Source organism: Juglans microcarpa x Juglans regia, chromosome 2S (genome assembly GCF_004785595.1).
Source record: "Juglans microcarpa x Juglans regia isolate MS1-56 chromosome 2S, Jm3101_v1.0, whole genome shotgun sequence".
Taxonomy (NCBI): Eukaryota; Viridiplantae; Streptophyta; class Magnoliopsida; order Fagales; family Juglandaceae; genus Juglans; species Juglans microcarpa x Juglans regia.
Window position 1 is genome coordinate 12,280,410 of NC_054597.1, and position 7,891 is coordinate 12,288,300.

The 7,891-nt window shown below is 30.9% G+C and overlaps 1 non-coding gene and 1 pseudogene across 1 annotated transcript; both read right to left on the reverse strand.

The window, feature by feature from the left end:
- Positions 1-793: 793 nt before the first annotated feature.
- LOC121251985 lies at positions 794-5,325 on the reverse strand (annotated as a pseudogene).
- Positions 5,326-7,088: 1,763 nt separating this feature from the next.
- Positions 7,089-7,162, reverse strand: TRNAN-GUU. Its single transcript has one exon. It is a non-coding gene; the product is annotated as a tRNA-Asn (tRNA).
- Between the last annotated feature and the right edge of the window lie 729 nt (positions 7,163-7,891).

Consider the following 7,891-nt stretch of genomic DNA (forward strand, 5'->3'; position numbering starts at 1 on the left):
GACTTCTTGCTCAGACTTTGAGCTACTGCAAGCTTTCATCGTCTCACGGACTGCCTCGTCCCTAGTACGAGGCTTCTTCCCTTCCCCTCCTAGACTATCGAAAGGCCTCTTTTGGACACGAGACGAGAACGACTCCCTCAAGAAGTGGCAGCCACTAACACGTGATCAGTCTAGCATCACCAAAATTCAATCAATGTTAGCTCTGGTTAATAGAGCATTAGTCCAAACTTCCTCCTAGTGCCCCTCAACCTAGAAGTCAACCCAGCAATCAGTAAAAGAGAAGATGGCCCAAGTCAATGTAGAAAGAAAGGACAACATTCACACGGGCATGCCTCTATTCGAATAATTCGCAGGGAGTCACACCATATTAAATAACCCGATACGGGTCATTGACAAGAGATCCAGGCAAGAGATTATGTTCCAAACAAGGTAAGGTCGCACTTCACCAACTATCACAGGAGACATGACCCAAGAGACTGGCAAGTACAATCGAATTAAATGCGAACGCACCTAGAACAGTCAACAGATACCCCAAACACAAACGAAACAAAGGCTCCACCAGGCGACAAATTATAAAAGCCTAAATACAGATACAATTCAGACTCACGTATTATCACAAACTCTCTCTCAAGAGATAAAACTAACTTAGGTAAAAAAAAAAAAAAACCGTAGGCATTGAAGGTGTCACACACCCACCGAGCCTTCACGTTTCTTATATTGCAGGTTTATTGAGTTCGTAAACCATGATGCGAAATACGTTCATAACAGCTCCCACAAGTAGAAGCAGCGGCACACTAAACGAAATTAGATCATAAATAAGGCTACAATTCAATAATTATTAAAATATGGAGAGCTCATAATTAAAGATCTCAACATCGCTCAGAAACCCAATGATAGTAATTGCAATCTCACCATTTAATTACTTAAGCCAGAGGAAAATAGAGTTGATAATTTTCCAATTACGATTTAACTTCAATCACAACTTTTCCAATATTCGTGCTCGTGAAGAGGGAGCCTAAGCTCTCCAAGTAGCTCTCGATTCCATGGTAGATTGTGTACTTGGAACTAATCTTGCCCTCTTTTATGTAGCTCTCCATTTCCTTCGCAAAATCCCCAAAACGATCCATATATGAAGCCAGCATAAACCCTTCCATCCTTATCTCTTTACCTACCATATTCAGGAGATTTCTTACCCCATGTCTGTCTGTCCATTTCTGCATCAAACACATAAGCGGGAAACTTTAATATAGAGAACCATAAATATTTGCATCTCCACTACTACATGTTCATCCATTTTAAAGGAATAATATATGGTGACTGCAATGGTAGCATATTCATATGTTTCACCTTCTTATATTGAGATATCATGCCGCAGATTGGAATCCGTGCATGCTTGTTAACGTGGTTGAGCACAGCCTCAAGCATTTCGCCACCAACATTGTCAAAATATATATCGATGCCATCGGGAAAGTACCTATAACATTTAAGATGGATAATTATGTGTTGCAGAAAAAAAGATATGCTTGTGGTGATGATACCACTAATTTAATTACATACAGGAGAAAATGTTAAATACTACTTACTTTCTTAAAGCAGCATCTAAATCAGTTTCCTTCTTGTAGTTGAATGCATCGTCATATCCAAAATCGTCCTTTACGAGTTTTACCTAAGAATCACAAACAACAAAGATATCAAATTTAAGAAACTAGTAAGAACATCTGACACATGAAGTGAAAAAAGAAACAAGAGAGTAAGACAGGACACATGCATTATGTTTTTATCCCTTGACCTTTAACAAATTTGATCAATCCGGATTTGAACAGGCAACCAGTTCCAACCTCTAAAACTACATGCCACATATACCCTGTGTTTCCACTCATTATTTTTCTGGCTTAGTTGTTCTCCATTAATAAAAATTCATGTGTATTGTTTACCAAGTATTGCAGGGTCGTGAGTCTGATCATGAGAAACAACGCATATAATCCTAATGTGATGGCTAAATTTGGCATACAATAACGAAATTCATGTATATGTCGGGAGTCAAGAGCATAACGCAAGGATTCATCATAATATAGGCCAATAATGCAAAATATTAAACATCAGAAGTAGTTGCAAATACCGTAGACATAATAGTTCCAACAGAGAACTCTAATAGAAGTGCCTTGAAGAGACAAACAATAGAATGATTGTATTTGTCTAGACTTTTGTGGTTCTAGCAATGTTTGAATGTAACAGGTAGTATTATAATCTGGCACATATTATAGTGCCCCGTGCCCCAGGCCCCTCTTGTTTCCTCATTTGGTTATGACAGGCAAGAATCCAAGAATAAGAACATTAAGAACTCTTTAGACAAGCTTGATGATAGAAGGGTTTAAGCTTTCATTCATCTGAAGTGCTTGCATGCGTGACACTAAAGCACCATGTATGGCCTCTAGTATTCTTATTAAACAATCTAATATTCCAATTAAGAACTAGCAGCACTGCACCAGACACCGGGGTTGCATGGCATAGGACATACCTTCTCATCTGACCCGGTGCTGCCGACAACCCTGCAACCTTTGAGCTTAGCCAATTGTCCGGCATACATTCCGACCGCTCCAGCCGCAGCTGAAACAAACACATTCGACCCTGCCTTTGGCTCTCCCAACACCTCTATCCCCACCCATGCTGCAAACCCCGGTATCCCTGTATTTGTATATGTATATATACCACAATTTCATATCTCATTGTACTGCCTTGAAAACACGAACATCAATGAAAAAAGACACTTCAACAATTAATGAAAAGAAAAACAAAAAAAACCCAACAACAAAGTTACCTAGAGAACTGAGATAAGCTGGCAGTGGAACCCCAGATGCTGGATCAATCTTTCTTAAATGCAACTCGGAAACCATATAATAATCGGCAATCGGAGAGAAAGGATTAAGGATAATATCACCCTCCTTATAATTACCGTCCTTCGACCGAATTACCCTTCCAATTGCAAATGCAGTGATCACCTGCGTACGTTACCGCATTCAAGATATCTGAATGACAATTCATGAGGAATAGTCTTCACACCCAGAGCAGGGACGAAGCAAAAATGTTATCTTTATGCTATCTATCTATATATATATATATAGTTAATGTTAATTGTAAATTAAAAAATATATATATATGAAATGAATAAAAGTCATAGATATGAAGGAAAAAAGTAAATAAAAATCATCAACTATATATATATTAGTAAAAAAAGAAGATATATATATATATATATATATTTTGACAGGTTAAAAAAAAGAAGTTATATAAAACGATCAAATTTAATTAATAAAAAATGGCCTCTTCGTACGTATAGATATGTGGCAGATCACGTTTCACAAAATATAAAATACATAAATGATTTATAAAAACATAAATAGTTCATATCGAATGATTAGATATAAATTATAAGCTTTAGTTTTAGATATTATTTGGTCTCGAGTTTAACTTGAAAGGTACTTTTAATATTTAAAAGCTCTTCAAAAAGAAAAAAAAATGGTATGTTTAACAAATTTATAAAAAGTGACTTAAGCATTTTGAGAAAAAGTTGAAAAACACTTCGAAAAAAAAATTAAATTGAAGTTTTTATTGGAAAGAACCTCTAAAAAATGTTTGAAAACTATCAAGACAATTTTAAGATTAATTTGGATGTATGTGTACTAAACTTTCACTTCTAAATAGTATAATTTTATAATTAAAAGCTACACAACTCAAAACTTTCACTTCTAAATAGTATAATTTTTTGATAATTATAAAGAGAAATATACTGAAATGATTCTCATAACCATCTTTACACATGTTTTAAATGGTGGGGTTTTTGTAAATTAGTGATGCTTTATAATTATTTTATAAGTTGTTTTACAATAATATCTTTCCTTAACACAACTCAAAACTCAATGAGTGGTATTACATATACGCACAACTTTATGTACAACATCATATGTATTGAGTCATAATCTCAATTTATCAGTCTTTTTTTTGTTTTAATTTGAATTTTAAATTTTAAATTTTGAATTTTAAATTTTTTACTATTTCAATAGCTGATACGTCAACACGTATGATTATGTATGTAAAAATAAAGATAGGATTTTCCAAACTCAATTATCTACATCCATCCCAGTCCCAATAGGCAGATGTTTACCGCTAGGACCGAAGTGCTTGAACTCTGCCAATGGCATTATTAAGAGAATTCACATTTACTAATCTATATTTTTATTTAAAATAATCTAAAATAATGAATCAAAATTTGTTTATTTTACTTAATCACCTTCTATATTTTACAAATTTTCTCTACTTCGTCAAAGAAATAAGTAAATAAATAAAAAGGTAGACATAAATGATAAAGAGAGAGATAGAGAAATGATTGTCATAACCATCTTTACAAACATGTTTTAAATGGTGGAATTTTTGTAAATTAGTGATGCTTTTATAATTTTTTTATAATTTTTTTACAATAATATCTTTCATTAAAAATAAAAGAAAGATATTTTCTGTTTATCATTTTCCAATGGACAAATAATATATAAATGATAAAAAGACAACTATTTTTTATAGAGAAATGTATAAAATGATTATACAAAAATAAATCTATAAAATAATATAGTTTCATATAATCTGTGTTACTTTACAACCAATATTTTTTAATAAGTGAACAACTTTATAATCTCTCAAGTCATTTTGTGAATTTTTATGTAATTTATTTATGGTTTAAAGGATACAAAGCGAGTAAAAGATTATTAGATGATTTGCTTCAATTCCCAGAAAAAGAGGAAGAGAGAAGTTTATAATAAAAAACATGCTACGACGAATAGTAAAAGATGATTTTGCATCACCATCTTCAGATCGGTAGAATTTATTTAAAAGCTTCTTAATGAAAGATGTATATACGTTAGAATATTTGAAATGGCCAGCATTAGCATCGGGCAGTGTTTGTTTTCAGTTACGTAGGTACCTCGTCGAGATTGAACTGTGACAAGTAAAGCCCGTCATCAATTCCAGTCATTCTGGTTCGCTGGTAGGGATCTACGGAGACGAATAGGGTCTCGACGACGACATGGCCGTCCGGTATCGAATCGACGGCAAGAGACAGAGGAGAGACCGGAGTTTAAGATGATCGTAGGTCGGAACACCTACTGGTGCATAGGCTGCCAAGTACCACTCTTTGCTCTCGACGACGCTAGCCTTCTCTCCTTTGCCACCGGCCATTATTCTCTGTTTCTCTGTCGCTTTTTTCCGAGACTGTGCGATGCTGTCTCTCTGTGCGTGTTTATTGTGTGGTGGGTGTTAGCCGTCAGGACTCGGGAGAGAGAAAAAATATGTTCTCCATCACAAGTCTCGTCATTTTATAACGTGATATTAAATAATAAATTTATAAATAAAATATAATAAATAATTTTTAATTACTTAATATTATTATAAAATAATAAAAAAATATTAAAAATTGAGATGATAAGTAACATTACTTGAAAAAAAAAGTATATAGACTATGAATAGAAAATCTTTTTAGTTTAACAAGATTAAAACAAATAAAAAATAAAATAATAAAACATGAAATTAAGTTTGGGTAGTGAGAATATCTAAGAAGTATTAAAAATGTTTATAAATAGTAATGAGAAAGTAATAAAAAAGTAATAATAAAATATTGAATAGTAGTGAAAAATAATAAATAATAATAATAAAGTAATGAATAATAGTAAAAAATATTGAGAATACTTGAAGTACCTGAAAAACACCCAAAAATAAAAAAGAAAAGTAGAAAACTAGAGATGAGAGGAAGGAGATAGGAGCTCCTCCACCTGCATCGTTTCTAATCTGAGATGTTTCTAGAGAGAACGAGGACTCTCTCTCTCTCAAAAGCTAGGGTCGGCTTTGGTTGTTTTGAAATGAGATAGTTTTATATGAAAGTTAAAAGTTGAATAAAATATTATTATTATTTTGAGATTTAAAAAAGTTGAATTGTTTATTATATTTTGTATTAGAATTTGAAATAATTGTAATGATGAGATTAGATAAGATGAAACACTTTTACTATCCAAACGGGATTATGAGAACTTAAGAAAAAATATTAGTTTTTAGATTTTTTTTTTAATTGTTCTAGTTCTAATAGTAATTAATGTGTTTATTCCATTATTTTTCTTGACAATTGATACAAATAAAATTTAGAAAAATGATTCATACAATCTTATCGTGTGTCAGATTTGTGCACTCTCTTTAAAAAATAAATTAGTTTGAAATCTACATGAAAATATTTACTTTTTAATAGTAGGTCATACTTTTTGTTTTTAAAAGAATATGCAAAGATTGCATAAATAAAATTGTATATAACATTGCTCTAAAATTTATGCCTACAATTAATAGACCAACACGCTATTGATAATATAAAATAATAATTATATTTTAAACTATTTTTGTAATTGTTCAAAGTCTCAAAATAAGTAATTCAATATTTTATTGCTAGTGAAATCTATCATTACTAGTTTGTACAGGTACAATGAAATTTGTTTTGATACAAATAAAATTCAAAATACAAATGGAAATTAAAATTTAAAAAGTTTACACATAAAATAAGTACATTTGTTTCTCTCTTATTAATTCTTATTTTGGGTACCAACTCACTCCACACCAATCCCAATACAAATAGAAGAAAAAATCTTTTTATTAGTTATTATTCACTATCTCACACTCCACATCTTATGAAAAATACCTACACATTTTATAAAAAAAAAATTATAGATTTGAGATGTGAAAATGAATAGTAGCTGATGCATAGAATTCCTCTAAACAGAAACACACATGCAAAGACAAAGCACTCAAAAACTAAAGAGGCTAGCTGAAATGAAAAATAAACATATTATTTCCTTTTATAAATATTTAAAAATTAATAAGGATTGGTAAAAATATTAAACACAGAATAGTGATTGATGATTCTTCTGAACAAAAGCACACATGCAAAGACAAATCACTCAAAAACTAGAAAGGCTAGCTGAAATGAAGAATAAAACATATGATTTCCTTTTATAAACATTTAGAAATTAATAAGGGTTGGTAAAAATATTAAACACAAAATGCGCTAGAAGGAGGGCTTGAACCTCCGACCTTGTGGTTAACAGCCACACGCTCTAGCCAACTGAGCTATTCCAGCTTTGTTGACATTCATATTAATTATTGTAAGAAATTATAAAATAGGCATTGCATCCGTCCGAATCGCATGGCAATACAACGTTATTTTCCAAATATTTAATGGAAATCTCGTGTTTTCTCACGTATTCTGAGAGCACTCCAATACATTCTTTATCTTATCTTTTAAAATATATTATTAAAATATATTTTTTTTATTTTATATATTGATTTTTACAATATATCATCCATCAACTTATTTATTTTTTCTCTATATCATTTAAATATTCTTTTTTTATTCTTTTTAAATATTTCATTTCTATCAATAAATTTACAATATTCATATATTTTTTTATATTTGCAATTTATTTTTATATACAATGTAAAATAATTCAGTCCTATACACCTAAAACAAAAATATATAAGCCAAATAAAAATTAAAAATAAAATCAAATATGAAAAAATTGGTTTAAAAATAATTCCCAGATATTTTTTAAAAGAAAATGAAATATATGTGTTTTAAATGGTGAACAATGAAAAGAATTTGCTTATATGATAAAAATCAAAGTAAATAAAAATGAGGGAGTAAATGAAATATCAACAATAAAAAAAATTTTACAGGATGAACAGTACCCACTACATGTAGCAAGGTACTGTAGTTAAATGTATTTTACAGTTCAGTTTACATAATCGGATGGAGCTTCCTTTTAGAACAATTCTTCAAATTATTTACATTTTTTGTATAATACAAAAG